This window comes from Ictidomys tridecemlineatus, chromosome 1 (genome assembly GCF_052094955.1).
Source record: "Ictidomys tridecemlineatus isolate mIctTri1 chromosome 1, mIctTri1.hap1, whole genome shotgun sequence".
Lineage (NCBI taxonomy): Eukaryota > Metazoa > Chordata > Mammalia > Rodentia > Sciuridae > Ictidomys > Ictidomys tridecemlineatus.
Window position 1 is genome coordinate 16,032,487 of NC_135477.1, and position 24,867 is coordinate 16,057,353.

At 47.9% G+C, this 24,867-nt stretch overlaps 1 protein-coding gene across 46 annotated transcripts in view; it reads right to left on the reverse strand.

Annotated features, from left to right (window-relative positions):
* The window catches only part of Tcf7l2 (transcription factor 7 like 2), a 187,642-nt gene that overhangs the window by 149,005 nt on the left and 13,770 nt on the right, over window positions 1-24,867 (reverse strand). The window lies entirely within an intron of this gene.

Consider the following 24,867-nt stretch of genomic DNA (forward strand, 5'->3'; position numbering starts at 1 on the left):
GCAAGACCTTGTCTCAAAAAAATAAGAAGCACTGGGGGTGTGCCCCTCGGTTCAATCCCTAGTGCAAAACATAAGCAGCAGCAGCAGCAGCAGATCCCAGGAAATGTTCTTATGCATCCAGGGTGGTTCACTATGGGAGGGAGGAACGCAGGAGGTGGGGGATCTGCCCGATTAGAACAATGGGGAGGGTGACATTTCATACATCACTTTTTTTCTTTTCCTTTTTTTTTTTTAAGTTGTAGAAGGACACAATACCTTTATTTTATTTGTTTTTTTGTTTTGTTTTGTTTTTTTAATGTGGCACTGGAGTTTGAACCCAGTGCCTCACACATGCTAGGCAAGCACTCTACCACCGAGAGCCACAACCCCAGCCCACGTGATCACTTCTTCATAACCCACAATCTTATCACTGTCTCCAGCAAACCAAGTCACCCTTTGCTTTTTTGCCTAATACAATTGTGCATCGCAGATTCCACGATTTCAAGTTTGGTGGCTCCTCAAAAAGTTAAACAAAGTTCTCATCACCAACAATTCCATTCCCAGAAGAAATGAAAACATTTGCAATATAAAACGCTGCGCACAAATGTTCACAGCAGCACTGTCCACAATAGCCAAACAATGAATATAAAGAGCACACAGTCTATCCAGATAACGGAGTATCATTTGGTAATAAAAGGAAACGGAGGGCGGATACATGCTACCACATGCATCAACTTTGAAAACAAATGTTTAAGTTGAGTAAAAGAAGCCACACACAAAAGACTACATGTTGGATGATTGCATTCAAATGAAATGTCAAGAACAAGCAAATGCACAGTGATTGCCAAGGGTTGGGGGCGGGAGGGGTGAGGAGCCAGGAAAACGCTCTGGAGTTAGTACTGCCGGCTGCACATGCTGAATACACCGGGAATCACTAAGGTGTGTACTTCAAATGGGTGATCTCTGTGGTTTCTAAACACCTCAACAGAGCTTTGACTTTACAAAAGAATAAACCTGAAGTTGTGTTTATGCAGAGGTAGGCGTGGTTCTTGCTGGTCCCCCCCACCACCACACACTTTTACTGTAGCATCAATACACCGACCAGGTTAAAGGGCTCTGTGGGACAACTTGGTGAGTTAGTTCCCAGGGAACCTCGCCATCTAGGTCCAGAGGCCAATGGGAAGCAGAGGCAGGAGACTGTCCCTGGAAAGAGCATCCTGATGAGCCGGCGTGTTGATAAAGACACGTCCCACAAGGCTCTGCCTCACTGCATGGGTGGGGACAGGACTCAGGGTAAATCTCAGTTTGGAGGGACATGACCCAGAAAGGCAGAGAACACAGGTAGGGAGTGTCTCTAACAAAGCAACCCCATAGCCCAGCATCTCCAGAGGGCTTAGCTTTGGGCTCTGGTCTTCAGCAGAGGCTCCCAGGGCCATGCAGGGAGCCTTCCTGCTCATCCTGAGCCTCAGACTCTTCCAGAAGCTCCAAGCACTGGCAGGGATCACGCAACGTTAGCACCCGGCGCCTCCAGCCCCTGCAGGCCTTGCCGGGCGGGCTGCGCTCCTTTTAGTTCCAGAAATGTTCGCCCAGCGCTCAGGCAACCGGCAGTGAGCTGGAACTGGAACCCAGGAATCCCAACACCCACAGATTCTCACCTCCAGCTCCAACAAAGGTCCCTTTGTCCTGCCTGGGTGTCTCCCAGAGGGCACGTTTCCCTCCCAGGGCCAGGAGCGGAGGCGAGGCTGGTGTGTGGAACGGTATCCACGCTACCGACTGCACTCTCTGCCTTCCAGGTTGCTCAATCCCACTGCCCAAGGGACAGACGACACACAGCATTCCCTGGGCTTGGCGTGGGGTGTCCTGCGGGGAGTCGGGCCCTCACCAGTCACACGCCTGCCCCCTCCGCGGGCCTCAGCTCTCTGAATCCAAGACCTGAGCAACAAGGCTGCTGGGAGCCTGCATCCTGCCCAGGCAACAGCACTGGGAATGAACAACGGAGCTCTTGTTCAGACACGCTTTCAAGCCCGTGAGGTTACCCTCTAGAAATACTGCTCCATAAATCCTAAGCCAGCCCCTCCGGAGGTCTATGTGCAGCCCAGCTTCCGGCACCATGCGCTCCAGGGCGCACCCCACCCCTCCCGGGCCCTCATCACCACCCCTCTTCTGAGCAGTTCACTCCACCTTCACCCTGAGGTTTCCTCAGGAATCAGACTTGCTTGGGGCTCTCTTCACCCTGGGAGAGGGGCTTGCCATCTTCGGGGCACACACTCACACCACACTCAGGATGTGCAGCACCATGCCAGCAACGTCCCTGCAGCACCCAGAGAGGGAAACAGAGTCCCAAAGGGGTTGTGGAAGGGGGCGTGCCTCCGTGGTAGAACACTTGCCTAGCATGCATGACGCACTAGGTGTCATCCTCATGACTGGAAAAGAAGGAAAAATGCTGGTGTTTTGAGTCTCCAGGTGCGAAGGGAAGCCAGGGGCCACAGACTTGACCCTCAACTTGGCACATACCGTCCACCTAGCAAGAAGGAACCCAGATGGTTCCTAAGGGTTTCCAGAGAAGGCCGCAGAGCTCACCCTGGAGGGGAGGCTCAAAAGGAGAGAGACAGCACCAAGCCATCAAAACGTGGGACTCGGAATCCTAGGGACCAACACACAAACTGAGCAGTCGCACACTGAAAAGCCCGTCTCTGGAACATTTCCCCCTAGAAGGCTTCCATCCGATTTTTTCCCACTAGGCACTCAAAACTATCCACGAAAATGAGTAAGGAAACATCACTCCATGATAAAAGTGAGAAACCAACTTGGAAACGTGGGAGACCTTAAAGCAGATTTACAATCACCTTGAGGATTCAGAGACAGTGGGCTGGGGGTACAGGGTCGGGGAGAAGAGAGGCAGAACATGAGTTTTACAAACCTTAACTGCTCTAATACCTGATGGATGTAATAAAAGTTAGAGGAAAAAAAATATGTGAATGTGTCTAAGTTATCCTGGGACTTTGCAGGAGGACAATCAGTAATAAAGCATTCCCTTCCCCATTGCTGTGTGTCCAATTCCGTGGAGAAAGAACTCTGTTAGCCACATGCAGGAGTCCTGAGAGGCAGGCGATTGTTTTTACATTATTAACAGTAATGGGGACGTACGGCCAGGAATAATCATCTCTGCATCATGCCAACCTGGACTTTCATTTCACTGTATGAGCTGCTGGGCATCAAAGCCAACAGTCACAGAAATGCTCAGGGAAAGAAGGAGGCGGGAGGAGAAAGCCTGGCCTCATGCCCACCCCCAACCCCCCGCCCCATCCATTAAAAAACATATTTCTAAATAAATCATGAGGAAACCCAATCCGCAAAATATCCGGTCCTGCTAAGGAAGCTGAAACACGCCCCCCCCAAAAGACATCATCACACACACAAAAAAGAATTTAGATCTCCATCTCACCAGTTCATCTACCCCACCTTGGTCCAAATTAAATGAAATGCTATCACACTGTTGTGTTTTAAAACAGTGTCCGAGAAGGTAGGAAAGGTTACCCACAGCAAGCTAGGACTGCCATCCTCACCATAGCAACGCGCCTATTTATAATATGGTCTACCTGCATCAAAGGCTCTGCAGACACTCAAGGCAGGCCTAGCGCTGCAGCCGAGCCCAAGATGAAGCCGCCAACTCTCATGAGCATGTGAATGAAGCACTGCCAATTACATTACATGCCACAATTATTAGCATTGACTATCAATTTTTTTTTCTTTCTACTCAAGTTAGAGTAGAGGAGAAGATGAATTAAGACAGTTTCTAGGACATAGTGGAAACCCAACATGTGACTTCCTAAGTGCTTTGGCCATTTTTTTTTTTTTAAACTGGTAAACTCCAATCACAGAGATGGAAAGGAAAGGATGCTAAAGAGAGCCAGACCTGAGGCTGCAAATCCTCACCAATGTCAGCTGACAAGGCCTGGTGAGGCGCCACTGGTTGACACGTAAGGCCTCAGTCATTCCCGCCAAGAGGGAGAAGTTTTAGAGGATCCCAGAACCAGACCCACACCAGGCCTGGGAAAAGGGAGGCTTTCGTTTCACCCTCTGGGAGACACCAGAACCCTCATCGGATTACTTACTTGCAAAAATATTACTCTTCAGAGTCCCTAATTTGGAAGGACAAACCAAATTGCCAACAAGTCCCAACTGCAGTCTCCCCTTCCCACTTGCCTTCCCGGATCAGTGAAGCGACCACACAGCACAAGAGGGCCAGCATCAGACAAGGCCCAGGTGAACCTCAAGGCATCCATCTACTAGTGACGTATCCTGGGGCCAATTCCCCCACGCTTTTGAAATTCACGTTGTTTATCTGTATAATTGGGTTTAAAGTTGTTTTGAGCATTAAAGCTGAAAAATATATGGAACGATCTAGAAACTGACACGTAGTGAGAGCTCAAAAAAAAAAAATACCTTTTTCTTCTTGTGGGTTTGTTTTTGTTTGTTTTTTGTTTTGTTTTGTTTTGTTTTTTTGTGGTGATGGTAGTACTGGGGATTAGAACCCAGGGCCTTGTGCATACAAGGCAAGTACCCTACCAACTGAGCTATAAGCTCTAGCCCTACTTTTTTTCTTGTTCTTAAGATTATTTCTGGAGTAATAATGATTGCTGAATAAACAATGCCTAAAATCCTTCATACAACAGAACTACAAGAGAATCTCAAAATTATGAGACTCCCCCACTCCCAACACACACTTTCAAATCTGGTGAGCCTTCAGGAGAGTAAGCAACTCAACTGGACACCCTAAACGGAATCATTAATGGTAAGCAGGCAGAGAGTGAACCATTATTTTCATTTAGTTAAACAGAACAAAGACCAAATGCATCCCTTGAACCAAAATGATTGATACAGAAGACAGAGCTTTAAAAAAAAAAAAAGGGCCATGGGATTCATAGTTCAAGACACCCTCCTTTGCCCAGTGTTTCTTTTTTTTTTTTTTTTTAAGAGAGAGAGAGAGAGAGGGAATTTTTTAATATTTATTTTTTAGTTTTCGGCGGACACAACATCTTTGTTTGTATGTGGTGCTGAGGATCGAACCTGGACCGTACGCATGCCAGGCGAGTGCGCTACCACTTGAGCCACATCCCCAGCCCCTGCCCAGTGTTTCTTCTCCCAATAGACTATACATTCCTAAAGGACAGGTATTGTATCGCTGTACCTAGACATCCCCAGGACAACTGATACACTTCAGACCCTGAGCAAATATTCCTTGCTAGTAGGGGTTTTTCCCCACTGAGGCATTCTATTTGTACATGTGTACTGCATCCCTAGAAAAAGAATCCTGGGCTTGTCCCTCCTGTGTATCTTCATCTAGCTTCTTTGTGGCCTATGATGCCAGCTGGGGTCAGTACAATGGAGCCTAACTGCCTGGACAGGAGCAGAATATTCTGCCATTTTACTAGATTTTTGAACAGCACATCAAATCTACAGCTGATCATTTCACACCTGTTTAATCTGCCCATGAGGTTCACAACAACCTTCCCAGCTCCATGACCATCTATGATTTCAAATTCACCAATGTACCCAGGCTTCATTATCACAGTTAGAAACCCGAGGATGATTCTGGCACACAATCCAGTAAGAACCTGGCACTCGCCTCTCTGTTTCTTTTCTCATTCGTCCCAGAGTACCAGGCATTGCTGATACACTTGTGAGCCTGAGCCAGAACACTCAGGTGCACCATCACATGGGACGGAAAGATGGCGGAAAGATGTGTCTGTTGAATGCATTTGAACAAAGTTTCAGCTTCCTGGAAACTTCCCCAAAGTGGCTTTAGTTTTTTTAAATAAAAGCAAAGGATACAGTACTATTTCATTTCATTGTCACAACAAGCCTTGGAGACAATTTCACAATGCCCATTTTATAGACAAGGAAACTGAGGTTTAAGTAGTATCTGCTCAAAGTCATATGCAGACACTAAGCAGCAAAGCCAGAATTCAAAAATGGGTCTGACTCTGGAGTCAAGTTCTTAGCCAATTCCTTATTCTTGTACATGTGTATTGCATCCCTAGAAAAAGAATCCTGGGCTTGTCCCTCCTGTGTATCCTATGATGCCAGCTGGGGTCAGTTGATATTTCTCTTGGTATATGAAATGTGTCTGGAATAGTTCTTACCTATTAGTAGAGGCTCAGGAAGTATTTTAGTAGAAACACATAAGAATAAGCAGCTCAGGTTGTAGCTGCCAAGGCTCACAAACACCTGGGTCCACCATAGCAGAGAATGCTTCCACCTTTAAACTTTGCAAACTATGTAATTCTTCACTTCAAACATCATGCGATTAAAAAAAAAAATTTTTTTTCAATGCATGTCTTCACCCACCAATACCCGTAAGAGGAAGCCCATGAGCAAAAATCGCATGAAAAAGGCTGGACTTGTTCATCTCCAGGTATTAAATTATACTGAACTAGAAATTTCCAATCCAGGGATCCAGCATCCTCAAACCAAGGGAGCAGGAACAGGAGGTCGATGCAGCTCCCATCTGAGCCAAGCTTTCAGACATGACACTTCCTCAAAATCTTCTGGGGGAGGTAAGGGGAGGAACGCAGAAAATGCTCTAATACATCCTGTTAGCCATAGCCTGAGCATTTTCCACCAGAGAAACACCAAGTGCAACAACAGTGACTTATAAGTGTGCAGACCGATTATAGCTTTACTTTCAAAAGAGCTTTGATTGATCTTTTTTGATAGACCTGAAATAAATTAAACTAGATTGACTCACTTGAGAATGGACTCTAATCCCTTAGTCAGATCCCGGAGAACTCAAACCAAACCAGCTGTTAATTTAGGCTTTATAAGATAAAGCATAAGAAATCCAAGTTGATGTACCCCAGAGCAAAGCTTACATCATCTCTGCAAGCAATCAACCCACTGCTTCTTTCAGGAACTAATCAGTTCTTGGGTAAGTGGGTGCCAAGCTTGTGCCCTCAGTGAAACCAGCTCAGAGAAAAGAGGAAAGACAAGAGAGGAAGACAGAACATCTCCTGACTCACTCCCCTGAGCAAGCCCGGATCCAGCCCAAGACATTTCCATTTTGCTTTCTGCAAGTCATCTGTCTCCTGTTCCATAAAGAGCCTGATGGCTCCAGAGCCCAAGTACCCAGAAATCTGTCAAACAAGAGGAAGCCACTGACGCTCTCAGTTTCTTAAAAAGAGGGGGAACGCAGAATTACCCAGGAAAATATTCCCCACTACTATTTTATTCCTTCATCTTTGAAGATCACACTGTACACTTTATCCATTTCTTCTGGGTGCCTCTGATTTGAATGTAGGAATCCCAAGGCTTCCAAGAGACAGCTGCCCCTGGCACTAATAGAGTTAATAAGAATACACACACCCACGTGCACACACACCCACAGGCCTCTTCCAAGCCAAACCCCGCTCACAACCAGACACCCAGGCCAACTTACGCCAACCGTTTTTCCAAAAGGAATTAATGCTTCCACCCCAAGTGAAGGTGAGCATTCTCCTCGAAGGGGACCCCACCCACCGCCTCAGCCTAGGAGGCTGCAGCACCTGGGGGAACGGCGAGGCTGCCAGCCTCCTGCTTCTCAACAATGATGTCTCATAGAGCACTGCTGACTGAACATAAGGGGATCAAGAACCGAAATCCAATTTAAGGAATTATGGTGCCTTCAGACTGTTTTTCCTCAACGATGAAAAAAGACAGGCATGTTGTTTCTGGAATTAAGCCAGAAGAAACTGATCCTTGTAGTAATACAAGAAAAAAGAAAGAAATCAATGTATGTGTTTATGTTGGGGGAGGGTACAGCTCAAACACGAGTTAAAACCCGAGTAGCAAATGAATTTGTTTCATTCCATGGAAGGATCCTGAAGCTTATTTCAAAGCGCTATTATGATATCCACCTGACGAGCAGGATGTGGCTCACCCCCGCTTCTGAAAAGCGGAGGAAATTTAAACCAAAAAGGTGGACATAACAAAATCAACCACAAACCGTGCCCACTTGTCCTCCATGAGTACAAGGATGGTCAGAGGTACCCCAGCCACTGTGGGAGCCAGCCAGGCTCACAGCCATCTGTCCTTCCTTTAAATAAAACAATCTACTGCTGTCTGGGCAGGCAGGGCCCTGGGCCACGGCTGCACACGTCGTTGTCCACTTAATCCTGAGGTTTCACCCCCATTTTACAGGTAACACTGAGGCTCAAGGAGGTTAAACAACAGGCCAAGGACCACACGCCATCAGTGGACAGCACAGCCCAGCCCACCCCTCAAGTCCCCAGGCCTATCAGACTTCAGTGCAAAGGGGGTACCTTCAGCCCAGAATGCCTCTGTCAAGCAGAAACTTTTTTGTTGGGCGGGGAGGGTCACCCAGTGATACCACTGAGCCACATCCCAGCCCTTTTTCACATTTTATTTAGAGACAAGGACTCGATGAGTTGCTTTAGGACCTCTCTAATTTGCTGAGGCTGACTTTGAACTCACAATACTCCTGCCTCAGCCTCCTGAGCCACTGGGATTTACAGGCAAGCACCACCACTCCCAGCATACAGCAAAAACTCTCAACACCACATGGGCCACTTTTCTGGCGACTAATTGGTCTTGCCACCACATACATCCTGTGGGGGCATTTCACAGACGAGCAAACCTAGACCTGGAGAATAAGCTCTCCACAGCCACAACTGGCAGACGTAGGCATGTTCAGCGCTCCTGGGCCCTAACTCCAATTATTAAGCCTCATCCTCTCCCGTAATTAATTCTTCCCTACGCCATACACAAAGGAGAGGTTCTCCCCGGAGAAAAATATCTCGCCTCACCGAGTGCTGCCTGGGGAAATACTTTTGTTGGGGTGTTAATTGGAGGGGGGGGTGGCTATTAGATTAAGTAAATTAAGACATTTCTGATAGGTAGGGAATAAATCAGCACTTAGAGGAACTAACCAATTAAAAAGGTACGATAGGCCCTTGCTGAATAGCATCCCCCAGGCCAGGACAAACCAGTGTTAGAAGGAAGGGAACCACAAGCAACTTCCTCAGCCTAAGGCCCTGGACACTACAGGACAGCCAAGGCCCCCTCCCAGCCGCAGCTCTCTGATTAACAAACCCTGCAGAAGTGCAAGTCCTTTTGCAATGAGGGGGTGAGGAGGGGTGGGAAGGTGGAATCACATCCGTCTATTATTTTATGCCTCCCCAGGCCAAGAGCGGGAGAGTCGGGGAGAGTCCACAGCATGACGGCTTGCTGACACCTCACATTTCACTCCTGCTCTTTTTTATTGTGGCCTCTGAAAAGCTAAAGAAAGATAGCAATAAACCCACAGATCTCAAGGCACTGTGTTTTAATTCAGCCTTCTGCAAATGAGGAGGGCTGAAGGCTACCTTCTGGAACCTGGAGGTGGTCAAGAAACAACAGCTGCCTTCAAGTCACTGGGAGAATCGATGTCAATTCTCAACTGGGAATCCATCATTGTGGACAAGCTCCCCGTGCACCGCCTGAGTTGGCTGGACACTCACTTCTTGCTCAGGAGAGCCCCATCCAGCTGAGAGGCCAGCACTTCCTCCCATCGGGGGGTAGCACCCAGAGACCCTGCGACAGCCAGCTTCCAATCACAAGTCCCCAGGGTCTCTTGGCCCTGGTAACCAACTAGCAGGCTCCTCTCTGAGGCAAATTGGAGGAGGACGGGGCAGTTACACGCTTATTACTAACTCAGACAAACGAGAGCCCGACCACAGCGGCCCAAGGAAAAGTCCCCTAAAGAAGTAGTGTCACCAAACTCACGACTCTGCCTTTTAGGACGGTAAAGGATGACATTTTAAGTTTTTTGTTTAATGAAGTTCTAAGCAATAGGAATTGGACCAAAGAAAACAGCAGACATTATGACCAAAAAGCCACAAATTCCTGTCTTGCTGTCACTAATTTTATGCCCATCAGAGGCTGAATAATTCCAAGTCCAGTCTCCCCTCTAGGTTTTTTTTGTTTTTGTTTTCTCCCCTCCATGGGGAGATAAATTGTCACAACGTGACCTCTTTTGCCATCACTCTCTTCAAAAGGTCTTCCAGCCTCCTCTCCTGCAGGAGAAATAACTCAGGATTGGATTCCTTTGTGAGGGTGGGGGGAAGGGCAGGAGAGGATATGCAGCACCATGTCACCAACTTGCCAGGGAAGTTTTCATGACAACGGTGCCACTGGGACACCCACCGTAAACCTTCCTTACGTGCCAGGCACCAGCCTAGGCCCCCGACTCCGTCTCACAATGACCTGCAAAACAGCCAAGTCCCCCGTGGAACCCATTTCTCACAGGTGTGAAATGGAGGCGCAGAAGAGTGCAGCGATTGGCCCCCTTTGAAATGTTCGGCGTGATGTGTTTTTTTAAAAGTGATGAAAATGAAATACAGAGTAAAAAAAGTTCATGCTTCCCGGGGAAATTCTGACCTGGAAACCAGTTAATAAGGAAAAGCCAAAGGAGACCCCAGTTGAGCAGAGGACTGGGCGTGGTGTACAGAACAGGAAGATCAATCGGAGCTGTTCTAGATGTTTTCGCATCAGTCCTTAGAGCTGTTACATAAGGAATGTGGAAAGACAGAAGAAGCCCCGTGGAGAGGCGTGTGACAGCCAGTGGCTCTGCAGCCACTTGCCAGGGTCCCCAGGCCCCTGGGGAACACCACGCATGGACTGGCTTGCCTCGGTCCTCCACTGGCCAGCAGCCCCGGTCAGCCTGGTTCCAAAGCAGACACATCCACGGGCTGCAGAGGGCAAGTGGGAGCCACAACCCTAACCGAACCAGAAGTCAGACCGAGAGATAAAAATGCACTCTCAGGCGAAAGCAGCGATAACAGAACCACGAAGGCCGAAACCAAAGCCATCTCTGCTTTGCATGTGGTGTGTGGTTTTGAGTGTGCACTGCTTACGTGTCAGGTCACGGGCTCCGGTCCCACTGAGAGTCACTGCCCTGCTCCTCGAACTATGCAAACCAGGGTGGCTGGGGGTTATCACTCACTCCCCCAAATTTCACCGTCGGGGTAGGGACCACCTAATGACTGTTGCCTTCTCAGAGACCAGGCGGGATGGCGGGCACCCAACCCAACCTGCAGGAACAACTCTCTGGGTGCTCTTCCTGAGCTGCCCTAAAATGACAAATATCACAGAAGCAAAACTGTAGGATTTATTTTCTAGTGGAGATAAATTGGCAAATTTGAACAAGTGAAAAGGGACCCCGGCCGGCCAGGCATGGTGACACACACCTGTATTACCAGCAGCTGGGGAGGCTGAGGCAAGAGGATCGAAAATTCAAAGCCAGCCTCAGCAAGAGTAAGGCAATAAACACCTCAGTGAGACCTTGTCTGTAAATAAAATACAAAACAGGGCTAGGAATGTGGCCCAGTGGTCAAGTGCCCCTAAGTTCAATCCCCAGGTACCCCCCCAAAAAAACGGGGGAGGGGATCCCAGCAAAGCAGCTTTTTTCTCCTTTTAGTTGGGGGGGGTGGCAGGGTGGGGGCTGAAATTCTGCTCCAAGGAAAGAGGCCCCCACATCCCTGAGGCTTTTTCCTCTGTGGCCAAGTCAAGCCGGAGCCCAGTTCCAATACAAATTCTAATGCACATGGCTTCACACTTTGGTCTTCCGCAGGGAGACGTCTGTCATCTGGTTTCATTATGACACTGTGGCTAGTGACAAGTTTCAAGACAACACAAACCAAATAAGGGTGCCTAAGACACACTGGTGGTTTGGTAAACAAGTCTTTCGCTTAAGGGCATTTTTAAACCACACTTAAAAGTCTCCTTTCAAGGAAAAAAAAGGTCTAAATACATTCATTAACAGGCTGCTCTAGGAATCATGAAGAAATACATGCTGCTGGATTCCAGAATAAAAACTAAGCAACTGAAAACCAGAAGGAGGGAAGCGGGGGAGGTTTGTTTTTTGATTTTAAGGATAAGAATCAAGTTCAGAACTTGGTGACTCCTGGAACAATTCTGCATTCAGCCTCATGCATTCCCCACATCAGTCAAGTCCCCATTTAGATACCTCACTGTTTTATGTCTGCATCTTACTCAGTCCTAGGTCTTGATACATGTCTATATCCTAAGGATTAATCCAAAGAACAAAGGTTCCTCTTTGCATATGACAGCAAGATTTCAGCTCGGCGGATCGTTCCAGAAAGCAGGAAGCTAACCAGGAAAAACACCCAAAGGGCCCCGAGAAGACTCGCCCCCAACACACAGAGCCCATTCCAGGCTGCAAGATGGGGAGTCATCACCTGCCCAATTCCCATGTCTGACCCCACCCTCAGGAGTATAAATCTGACATCCACTTTTTTTTTTTTTAGACATTTATTTTTTAGGTACACGTGAACACAGTACCTTTATTTTATTTTTATGTGGTGCTGAGGATGGAACCCAGTGCCTCACGCATGCCAGGCAAGTGCTCCGCCTCTGAGCCACTGACACCCACTTTTGAAGCAAAGCAGACAAGAATCTCGCATCAAACTCACTAAACACTAGGGCTGCTGTTTCCTTCAGTGCAAACATCTTCAGATTCCAAAATGCATCCCTGTATGTTCCTTCCCAGTTCATTTAATGACCCCACTTTCTTGTTCCTAAGGGATTCGGGGGTCTACCATGGGGCAGCACAATCCAGGGGGGCATTTTAGTGAACGTGTTAAGTAGATTTTCTCTAAAGTGCTTTACCTACATTCTACTGGTAAGTAGATTGGGATATCCCAATTCATCCCAAAGTGCTGAAATGTTATTGTTGGGTCTCACATTTTTTTTTTTTATTGTTAACCCCTTAGTGCTTCTTCAACTGAATTTAACCCCGAGAAAACTAGAAAGTAAAATCCCACCCAGTTTTGCCTCTAGGAGAAAAGGTCTGCCCAGAACGGGCACTCACTGTACACCATGTCCCCCTCCGTACGATAAACAGTACCCAGTGGCAGAACTCTCTGGGCTTCAACCTCCACTGACATCGTGAGATTTATGGGGGCTGGGGCGAGAGTGCAGAGCCATGAACTTCTCAGCCGCCCATTGCCAAGCTCCGTACACACGCTGGTCTTTACAGTTCTCCTTTCAACAGCAGTTTCCAAGTCCAGCCCACTCCACAAAGAAAAGAAAGAAGAAGAAAACCCCAAACTAAAAGGAGAAAAGCAAACAATGACCACTCACACTGGGTGCTTCATCAAGCTCCTCCCCAAAATTAAAAGGACGCTACCGTCATCTAAGGACATCCTTGGGAAAGCCAGCCCAAGGATAATAAGTGAAATCATAAATCGTTATGTGAAAATCACAGAAGTGCTGAGAACGCAAGCCAGGAACGAGCGCGACGTGACACTGCGGCACGAGGTCCTTCCGTACCCGAATAAGCCGGAATGGGGGAACCCACCGAGTCCAGGCAGGAAAGCTCCCTGACTTCAGGCCCCTCTTTTCATTTACCTCACCCATAATGCACCTACTGTGCGCAAGGCTGGGCCACCAGTCCATAGCTATTCTAAAACTAGAATTTTCCAATATGCATAATAGACATGTCAGAATAATCATCGTCCCTTCCTGCTTTCCAAGAGAGAATCAAGTATCCCAGGACATCAATTTAAATTGAGCCACCCTCTGTCTCTTTTAAATCACTCTTCTGCTTTCTAGACAGAGCTTTGCGAGGCCTGTTCCAAGACCCAGAAGAGCCCACAAGGGTTACCAAGGGGCTGGAAACACCAGGAACCTCAAGTTTCCTGTGCGCCTCGGACTGTGCCTGGCATCTGGGATCGGCGCCTCTTCTCCTTCCTGCTTCACGTGTTTCCCTTATTGGTTCATTTACACAACACGCTCCCTGCGTGGCAGTCAGTACATCGTTTTGTCATTTCTGCCTTTCCCCGCCATTAGTGCAGGCTGCCGAGACGACACCCCAGCTGCCTCCCCAGAGTGGCCGCAGCACCGGCACATCCCTCTCCCCCAGTGGTCGCCCCTTTGACTAATGTTCACCAACACTCATACATCATCCCCAAATTGGTCCAAATGAATTAAACACAGCTCTGCTTAACATTACGAGATTTAAATGGATTTTCTCTCTACAGGTCTGCCCCATAATTGGGTTTATCCATCTTGTTGAAGTACAGTTTACACTTGCTAACATCACGCCAATTCAAGCTACATTTTCTGCTCCAGTGGCAGGAGCAAGGCAGATTTGTCATCGGATCATAACAGGTAATTCAAACAACAATTAGTTTGATGACGGCCCGTATGTCAATGTCTGCTCCCAGCAGCCTGGCTCACACCGATGCTCTCTGTTCCTCAAGATGAATTGTCTTCACAATTCTTCAATTTCAATCATCAACAATGCTTACTGAATCAACTGAGCGACTCCTGACACAGGCTGTCTTCCCGGCAGGGCAGTCCTACCAAAGCCACAGTGGGAAGGATCTCCTGCTCCCTTAGGATGGGCCACAGCCACACCACATCCATTCTCAAGCCTTGGAAAATTTCCCAATTTTCCACTAAAGCCATTTAGGCTGGTGCTTCATCGCAACATCAAAATTCAGAAAGGCACAGAGTTCGGGAACAGAAAGCAATGACTGTGCAGGCTCATCCACAAGTAGGAAAACACTTGTTTACACGTTTTGAAGTCCTCTGCAGAAATGATAGATAACCACATCAAAGTCTAAAACATGTGCTGGGTGTGGTGGCGCATGCCCACAATCCCAGCTACTCAGGAGGATCAGAAGTTCAAGGCCAGACTGGGCAACTTAGCAAGACCCTGTCTTAAATCAAAAACCCAGTGGTAGAGCATCTCTGGGTTTAATCCCCCAAACCAATGGACAATACTATTTGCAATTTAAAAAAAGAATAAGAATAAGAATATCACCTTTAAAAGCCAAATAACCTCTGAGCATTATGAAAGCTGGAAGGCAATCATATAAATATAAAGCAGTCCAACCATGTCTACTGGTTGTTTGAGCAATGCCACAGGCATTAAGACAGACTGCAAACACTCCAACAGAGAGCTGATCTCAAACCCTGAAACCTGGAAAACAATCAAGTTGACAAAAGAATAGAACATCCTTCTCAAATAATTTGGTGGAGTGTCCAAAAAACAAACAACAACAACAACAAAAAAAAAAAACAATTATTATTACTGGCGTTTTATGTTGTGAAAGGAACTGGGATTTTGTTTGTTTGTTTGTTTGTTTTTTTGTACCTTGTTTTGGGGAAAGGGGGGTACCAGGATTTGAACACAGGGGCACTTGAGTCACATCCCCAGCCCTATCTCAGATTCTATTTAGAGACAGGATCTCACTGAGTTGCTTAGCACCTCACTGCTGAGGCTGCCTTTAAACTCACCATCCTCCTGCCTCAGCCTCCAGAGCCGCTGGGATTACAGGTGTGCACCACTGAACGTGGCAGCTATTTTGTGTGTGTGTGTGTGTGTGTGTGTGTGTGTGTGTGTGTGTTGCTAGGGATTGAACCCATGGCCTTGTGCATGCAAAGCAAACATTCTACCAACTGAGCTATATCCCCAGCCCAGGAGCTGTTTTTTAAAAATTCAAAAAGAACTTTCTAGTTGCTGCCTCTGATACACCCATCCAACCTCACTTCTGTCTACAATCATGTATTTAAACACACACCACTTGTTGAACAGCTACTATGTCCCAGAAACCACCACTTGGGCTACAGGGACATGAAAAGCACATACATGACCAATCTCAGCCCTTCAGAAGAGCATACATTTTATTTTAATGTAACAAGAAGCCAGGCACAGTGGTACTCAAGGAAATCAAGGCACAAGGATAGCAAACTCAAGGCCAACATGACAACTTAACAAGACCTGTATTTTTTTGTTTTTGTTTTTTAGGGGGGGTGTACCAGGGATTGAACTCAGGGGCACTACGCCACTGAGCCACATCCCCCAGCTCCATTTTGGGTCTTATAGAGAGAGAGGGTATCAACTGAGCTGCTCAGTGCCTCGCTGTTGCTGAGATTGGCTTTGAAATCAAGATCCTCCTGTCTCAGCTTTCCCAGCCACTGGGATTTCAGGTGAGCACCACTGTGCCCAGCAAGACCTGCATCTTAAAAAAAGAGGGGTAGGTGGGACTGAGGATGGAGCTCAGTGGTAAAGCACCCCTGGGTTAAACCCTAGCACAGCAAAAATAAATAAATAAAAGTAACAAGGACCAGGCAGACATTTCTAAGTGACATGAGATAAATGCAAACCGCTACCAACAGTAGTCATAAATCTTTGTTACCCAGCAAAGATAGTCCAGGTTATCAAATTTATCATGTGTGATGTTCCTGACAGCAAATAAAAACTACACAATGCATATCAGGATAAGGCATGCTCTAAACCTGCAAGCCAGCACTTCACAGTCCCCACAGGGAAAGCGGCCACTGAGCTCTTCCCTGCACCATGGCCCTGCCCAGCTCATTACACCTGGTCTCATCTACCCACCGACCCCCCCCATCTGAAAACAGGCACTACCCTTCTCCCCATTTTGCAGATTACGAAACAAACTCAGCAGAACTAATCCACAAACAAACCCAGGCTATCTCCAAGGCAACAGACGCAAAACCTGGGTCCAGGAAATGCAAAGGTACCACCACCACACCATTGGGGGCAGGGCAACTCCTGACACTGTTCTACAAAGCCCACAGCTCCCATCCAGGGGTCATTGTGACCCCCCCCAGAGGAACTGGACAATCTCTAAAGGCAATTTTGGTTGTCACACTTCTGTTGGGTGCTAGTAGAATCAAGAGGGCGGAGGTCAGAGATGGGGCTACACACACCTCCTTTAGTGCACAGGACTGTTAGTTCCCTGCGATAAAGAACTTACTCAGCCCTAAACAGCACCAGTACTGAGGCCCAGAAACTTCCATCAAACCATCCCTCCCACCCACCCACACCTCTACCAACCAATGCAAAGACACGTCACTCGACAGAGAATCACGGTGCATGTACCTAACGCACCAGTGGTTTTGGTGAAACCCTCAGGAATAATGTGGTCTGCTGCCATTTTTGTTTAATTAAAGAGTATGCTGAGATTTCAAGGTAAACCGGTTTTAAAAAAAGAAGAAGAAAAATTGCAGCCACTTATCTGTTTGATCAGGGTTTGATACCATCCAACCAAATCAAACTCCAGAAACAAATTAAGTGCTAAGCCTGATAAGCCTCCAAATGTCAGCCATAACCCATTTAGAAATTTCTGTGCTCAGCTAAACAGCTCCATGATTTTCAGGGACTTAATAAAAAGTAAATATTATAAAGTGGAACTTACAAATTCTACTAAGAAAACACAACCAGCTGACTGACACTCAGCACTATGGCCCAGGAGGGGCACAGGGATGGCGGACAGACACTCCCCCTGTCCCTTACCAGCCCTCTCCCAAACCAGGCAGGCTGGTCCCCACCAAGCCTTAACATGGTGGAATACGGAACAGATACCTCTCAATACATGCAAATACGAAGGTACAATTAGAGCAGATTTATGTTTTAAAATGACATGAGCAAAAAATGGTAAAAACTGGATTGCTTTATTTCATCTCGCCAATGCGAGACAACTGCTGGTGGCGTAGACAAGACACTAACTTCTTTTAAAAGATGGAAATGACCAGGAGGTGGACTCTTGGGATTCTCAGCCTGCCCTATTTCGGCCAAGATGTGGGACCTTTGACAAACCAATCCACTTCCCTGACCACTTCCCTGCGCCCCAGTCAGTTTCCTGGCCTAGCAAAATGCACTATCTTTGCTGCACTCCAGAGGAGTCTGGGGCGTAAGCATCGCCCCTCCTGGGAAGCTTGTCACCTGGGAAGCTTGTCAAGAAATGCGGAAGCCCCGCCCCACCACAGATCGGCTGGCCCTAAATCTGCGATTAGGCATGACCTGCAAATCGGAGCAGCACCAGACTCTCAGGCTCCCTCCCCCTTCAGGCTCCTACCCTGGCCTGACTGACACCAGATCCCACTCACCGGGGTGTCATCCACTACCTGTTCATGAGTGTTCAACCACCTGAAGAGACACAAGCCATCCTTCAGAACAACGGCCTCTTTTCACCCCTTAGCAAAGAAGAATAAAGAACCCAACAACAACAAAAAAGGCCTTGCAACAGCTGCCGTCTAAGGAGACCCTGAGCAGGGAAGGGTGCAGACTCCCGGGGGCCCCCGTCTGGAGTTCCCCAGGGTCGCCTGGAAAGCACTGGCCAACCAGGGATGCAAGGACCAGCCCCCGGGCATGGTGAGCCAGTTTTCTGGGGCAGGGCCTGGCCCTGGGCATTGCTCAACCTTCCCAGGTGACGAACACGCAGCCAGAGGTGGGAACCACGGTCCTCAGAGTGGTTCTCCAAGTGCTGTCCCCAGAAAAGGGTCCTTAGCTTTACCCAAAAACTCACTCAAACCACAACCACGGAGACCTACCCTAGGCCTACAGAACATGGAAGGGGGTGGGACAGCGACATGCATCTTAAGCCCCCAGGTGCCTCTGGGTTCAGAAGAGGCTGACCTACAGGATCCCCCTGAATGGAAATTTCCAAGGAGTAGAACCAGGATTCTCTATCTTTGAGCAGTCACCAGGTGATTGCTAGTATACAGTCCAGAAAGCTGGGTAGCAGTCTCTGCCTAGGCCCCCCTGAGCACCCCGACTCGGAGCCAGGGACGGAACCCAAGATCACACGGATACTAGGCAAGTGCTCTGCCGCTGAGCCACACCCAGCCCTGAGCTGGCAGTCCCTCTCCACTCACAGGCCTCCTCTGAATCCTAACTGACCTTGGACAAAACAGGTTTCTTCATTTACAAAAATGAGGATAATGGTGATGATAACAGTAACTGCCCTTTCAGATTTCCCTGTGCGTCATAAAGAATCAATAAATAATTCACATAAAGTACTTAATATCAGACCCAATGCATCAGAAGGATTCAATAAACATAAGCTGCTATCATTAACGGTTGCTATCCCCTCTGACCCCCAGACCAAACGCTCTGTCCACGCTGCTCCTTCACCCACAGACGCCTCCTCTTCAGCTCTGCAGAGTAGCTGGCCGCTGCACGTGAGCACCGAGAAAAGGCCTCAGAAAGCCCAGCAGTCGCTTTCCCATTCAAAATGAGAAAATGTCATCCCAATCCAGGACCTGCCAGGCCTCAATTTTGATTCAGCAACTGGAAATGAATGAGCAGCCAATAAACGATCAATTGATTGATTTCAGAAAACTCTAAGGAGGCCACGCTCAACCTTGAGCCGGCTGAAAAATCAAAAGCGTGAATCACAAAATACCACTCTTGGCCTGTGCCAGAGACCTAGAGACTGAAGGGGTGGGGTGTTTAAAACTGGTATTTGATGGGCTGGGGCTGAAGCTCAGTGGAAGAGCACTTGCCTAGCATGTGGGGGGCCCTGGGTTCAATCCTCAGCACCACATATAATAAATAAAATAAATACGGGGCTGAGGTTGTGGCTCAGTGGCAGAGCTCTCTCTCACCTAGCACCTGCTCGCCTAGCACCCGTGGGGCCCTGGGTTCGATCCTCAGCACCACATGAAAATAAATAAACAAAATCAAGGTATTTGTCCATTCACAACTAAAAAATTTTTTAATAAATATGAAGGTCCATCAACAACTAAAAAATATTTTAAAAAATAAAAATAAATAAAACTGGCATTTGAAACATGGCTGGATTTTGAGAGAAAAGGGATTTCCACCTGTTTTGGTCACTGATGAATCTCCAGGGACCTGGCACACATATGGACACTACATATTTTTAGTGAATGAGGGTTCTGAATACGGATTTAACAATTAGGCCCAAAGGCACTGCTGCTGAATTGAGTGAACCTCCTGAGTGAGTTACTGGCATCCACGGGCTTCTCTAGTGAAGAGTAACTTTCACTTCTGTTTGTAGAGGAGTATGGGGAATTGAACCCAGGGCACTTAGCCACTGAGGCACATCCCCAGCTCTTTGAGGCTGGCCTTGAACTTGTGATCCTCCTGCCTGAGCCTCCTGAGTTGCTGGGATTTAAGTCATGTACCACCACATCCAGCACCCTTCACTTCTTTAAGATAACATGATATCTTTATTTTATTTACTTATAATTACACAGTACTGAGGATCGAACCCAGTGCCTTACACGTACTAGGCAAGCATTCTACCGCTAAGCTACACCCCTGGCCCCACTCTTCAGTTGTTTTTTGTTTTGTTTTTTGGGTTTTGGTTTTTTGTTTGTTTGTTTGTTTTTTGGTACTGGGGGTTGAACGCAGGGGCACTCGATCACTGAGCCACCTCCCCAGCCCTATTTTGTATTTTATTTAGAGACACGGTCTCACCGAGTTGCATGGTGCCTCACCATTGCTGAGGCTGCCTTTGAACTCGCGATCCTCCTGTCTCGAACTCCCGAGGTGCTGGGATTATAGGTGTGCGCCACTGGGCCCAGCACTCTTCAGTTCTCGAGGGAACGCGAGAGTGTAACCTCAGAGCCAGAGCCTAAAGGGAAAGCATGGGGGTGACCACACCTGGAACTGAACTCATTCCTGGGAGTCCCCCATTCAGCCCAGATCTGCAAATCCTCATGAACCCAGAAAGGCCAGAACTTGGGGTGGGTGAGAAGACAGGCCCAGAACACAGAGACCACCATCATCAGAAACCCAAAGTAGGGCACAGCCTGGCAAACATTGCCACCTCTTTCTTAAATTTTGGTCAAATCTCCTGGTACGAATCTCTGGCCCTATCCATCCTATTGGCAAAGAGAGGAACTCTGAGCTGTAGCACCTCTCAATGACTTTAAGATGTGGACAAGACATCCTGGTCATGTCAGGAATAAGGGATCAACACGGCACAATCTTTACCCTCCAGTTTGGTGTACCTCCTCTCCCTGGCTCCAAAAACCACTCAGGATCCAGAGGAGAATCCTGGTGGCCCTGGCAGAAGAGTTCTAGGACCAAGCAGGAATCTTACAGGCACAAGGACAAGAAAGAAAGCAACACCCACTGCAGAGCTGCAGAGTCTCCACCGCTCAGCTGTGTAAACAAATAAAACGGCCCATTTCTTCTGGATCCTCTCCTGGTTGTCTCTGCACACACACACACACAAGCACGCATATGCACACGCGCACACACAAACCACATCACATCTTAGAAGAGAAACGACTCCGAAAGGTCTACACAGTTTGTTTTTGCTGCTTGAAGTTTCTCCCTCCCTAAATCACATGTGGCTTAGTGTTAAGATATCAACCTCTGGCCAAAATACTCTTAAAACAAAGGCTTAATTGGCTGAAGTAGCCCTTCTGAAAACCAGGGGAAACATCTTCTGTGGCTCTTGACCTTGATTACGACACTTGTCTTGGGGTGGGAATCATGACGAGAGCAGGAGCTTTGGAAGAGCTCCCTTGGGGCAGGTAACAGAAATGCCTAAACACTGAGCTACCGTCCCCTGCCAGGACTCCCGCGAGGAGCTGCTCTGTGGTGTCTGCAACCAGCCTGCTCCTCCTCTTCCCAGGGAAGGGCAATGGCGGGAGGAGGTCCTGAGGGCTGGAACCAGAGGCCAACCTACGTGAAGGGCCAGCAGTGACACGTGGGCAAACTGACCTCCAATCACAACTAGACACTTCTATCTGCCCCCACCACATTCCACTCGCATACTAATAACTACGCTAGTTCGTTTCCGTGACATCTGTCCAGTGTTCAGACCTCTCTCAAAAGATAAAACTCAGAAGCTAAACACACACGCACCCCTCCATCTTTCCAAATCCACTCCTGGTGATTGGTGATTGGTGGGAAGGAGGCGCGGGGCGGGGGGGGGGGGTGTTTCTAGGACTTTATTCATACTAGCAAAAGCCTGGAAGTAAACCAAATATACAACAACAGAGAAAGGACAGACGCATGGGGCCTGTTTGTACATGGAACGCTACGTGGCAATGCAAAAGGGCAAGTCATTGCCACCCACAATGATAGGGGTGTAACTCCCAGGCACAATGCTGCGTAGGCACAGGCACCAAACAGTATGTTCTGAATGACTCCATGTACATGAAGTCAAAAACCAGGAGAGACTAATCCACCATTAGAATTTTCACAAGGGGCGGGCACCGTGGTGCACGCCTGTGATCCCAGAGGTTCAGGAGGCTAAGACAGGAGAATCCCAAGCTAGAAGCCAGCCTCAGCAATGGCAAGGTGCTAAGCAACTTAGTGAGATCCTGTCTCTAAATAAAATTCAAAATAGGGCTGGGGATGTGGCTCAGTGGTTGAGTGCTCCTGAGTTCAATCCGGAACCCTCTCCCCCCCACCCCACCCCACCCCAAAAAAAAAGAATTTTCACTGGAAGCAGGAAAAAGGAAGAAGACAGATGACTGGGAAGAGAAGGAAAGAAGGGAGACTTCTAGGGATTTTCTCTACCAGATGTCAGAAAACCCAGCCAATGTTTGCTTTTATAAATAAAGTTTTATTGGCACATGGCCAGACTTCATCCTTTATGTCTATCTTCAGATGTTTTCAAACAACAAGAGCACAACTGAACAGTTGCAACAGAGACCATATGGCCCAAAAAGCCTAAAATATTTTTTTTTTACATGGCTCCCTACAGGAAAGATGTTCCAACTCCAATCTATATATTGATCTGGATGATAATCTCGTGGACGTTCACATGTGAAAGTCTCTCTACCACTCTATGAAGATCTGTGTATGGGCTGTATTCATATTCCCCTTCAGTGATACTTCCAGAAAGTCAGGGGGCTGAGAATCCAGGTTAGCATGCACAAGGTCCTGGGTCCAAACCCAAACCCACACACACACAAAGGCGACAAAATTAAATAGCGGTCTTCTTTAAAAGCCCTTTTAATTTTCATTCCAGTTACATGTGTTATTCTTTTGGGAGAATGTGCTCATTTATATTGCCCTTGTCTTTTCAAACCTAAGGGGAGCTAGGAGATTGTCAAAAAAGGGGGGATCCCAACAAGGCAACTGAGATCAGCTCCAAACCTATGAGCGCGCCAGGTCTACAGAATCACTCAGAGGCCATTCATACAATCGGTGGACTTGGCCAGTCCCGAGATTACAGGAGGGACGGGAGGGAGAGGGGGTGAATCTCATGTGATGCACGGTGTCATACTAGGAGGCTATTTTAGGATACAGCTTAGGAGAGCAGCATGCCCAGCTCCAGCTGAAATACAGTATGTATTAAGGTGAGACAGTTCTAAGTTTCCAGGGAAGAAAATTCCTCCCGACAATCACATTGCATTTAAACCCTTAAGTAAAGAATGGGGTATGGGGGGGGGGGCAGGGCGGGTGCAAGGGGTGCCCGGGAGGGGCGCCACTGTCTTCTCCCCATCCACCCTGCGACCAAGCTGCCCGGTGTACCCTGGGAACAATTTCGATTTGTCTGAGGTTTCCCTTTATTTTTCCCTTTGCTTCTTTTGTTTGGTTTTGGCCATTTATCCTTTGATGATCACACTAAAATTACAGCTCGATGCCATTTGGCTGGGCCTCGTGCTGGTCTAGCAGACGCTGAGGGAGAATGAACACTGAAAGCATGGTGCTGGGTCTCTAATAAAACGTCCCTCTGTTTGCCCACATGGGCATCAAGCCTCAGCAAATAGAAGCAGGGGAGAACAATACTACCTGTTCATGGAGGAATAGTGATGGTTTCAGTCCTCCAAACAATGAGCTCTGTAATTTACTCCATCTTCCTCCTGAGAAAGAGCTTCACATGGCCTGCACCGTGCCAGGTGGTTTGGAGAAAGACGAACTGCTCAGCCAAACAAGGGGCACTTCAGCTCCGGGTGTAAAGATTCAACAGCTGGTCTGGTCTCGGCTGGTCTCCCAGTGACATGGCCCCAGCCAGCCTTTCCACACCAAGATAAGGATCACTATCCTATTGGGCCTCCACAATTCGTAACCCCCAGGGGAACAGGATTTTCCAGCAATCCCAGAGATGTAGTAGGCCTCAGGCCACCATGGGTTCACCCAGTCACCAAGAGTTAGGGTCTAGGCTTGTTCTCCAACCAAGCCTGCCTCTAAGCCATTTTCTGAGCACAAGACGTACTAGGCCTTAATCAAGAGAGAGGAGGGTCCAACAGGAAGTGTGCCAGCCAAGAACAACTGTACCACCGCCTTCGTGCCAGTCTTGAAAGTATCTGCGGGTGGAGGGGTAAAATCAAGAGTCGCAATTTCCCCCTAAAACACACAAACAGAAGATCAGCAGCACCACCACAGAAGCAATCCAAATATTTTTAAACTAAGTTACTGCAGCCTTGAAAGAAGTACAAAAAAGACCAGGAATCCACCAAATAAAAATGTCTGCTGACTCATACTTTCCACTGGGGGAAGAAGTCCATGTACCTGGGGCAAATGGCTATTTCAAAGTCTTATCGAGGAAGATGCAGAACTTGAAATAACAAAGCTACCAAGAGGTGATGCGGTAGGAGGTGGGAAAGGCCACACACACCCCCACACACAAGCGTGCAGACACACACACATGCACACACACGATCTGCAAAAGCTTGCTGTGGGAACAGGGGCCGTGGGGCCACGTGGCTGATGCGCCACACCACATCAACCTACAAGCAGAAGAAGACCCAGACCCAGCCTTCCCACACCACACAAATGGCTCCGAGAGCCTCCCTTCCAAGGGTTAAAACAGAACCCTCGAGAAGTTTTGGTACGGCCAGTTACACCATGAGGACATCCACCCTAGCAAGGCCAGGCAGACAGACGAAAATCCTATTAGTCTGCTCCCCCACCCCCCCACTACTGCTGTTGGCTTCAGTTCAGCCCCGAGTCTATATTAGTCTGTGATTTGTTTAGCCTTTGGATTTAAGAGAATGGAAGTACTACGTGAGCAGGAAACAGGACACTCATCAGAAGCTGGGATCTGTCGCCTCTCCCTCCCAGCACTTTCAGTGTCATATATCAACAGGCCCAAGAGAAATCAACATTTCAGGACGATCAGGTCAAAAGTGATATTC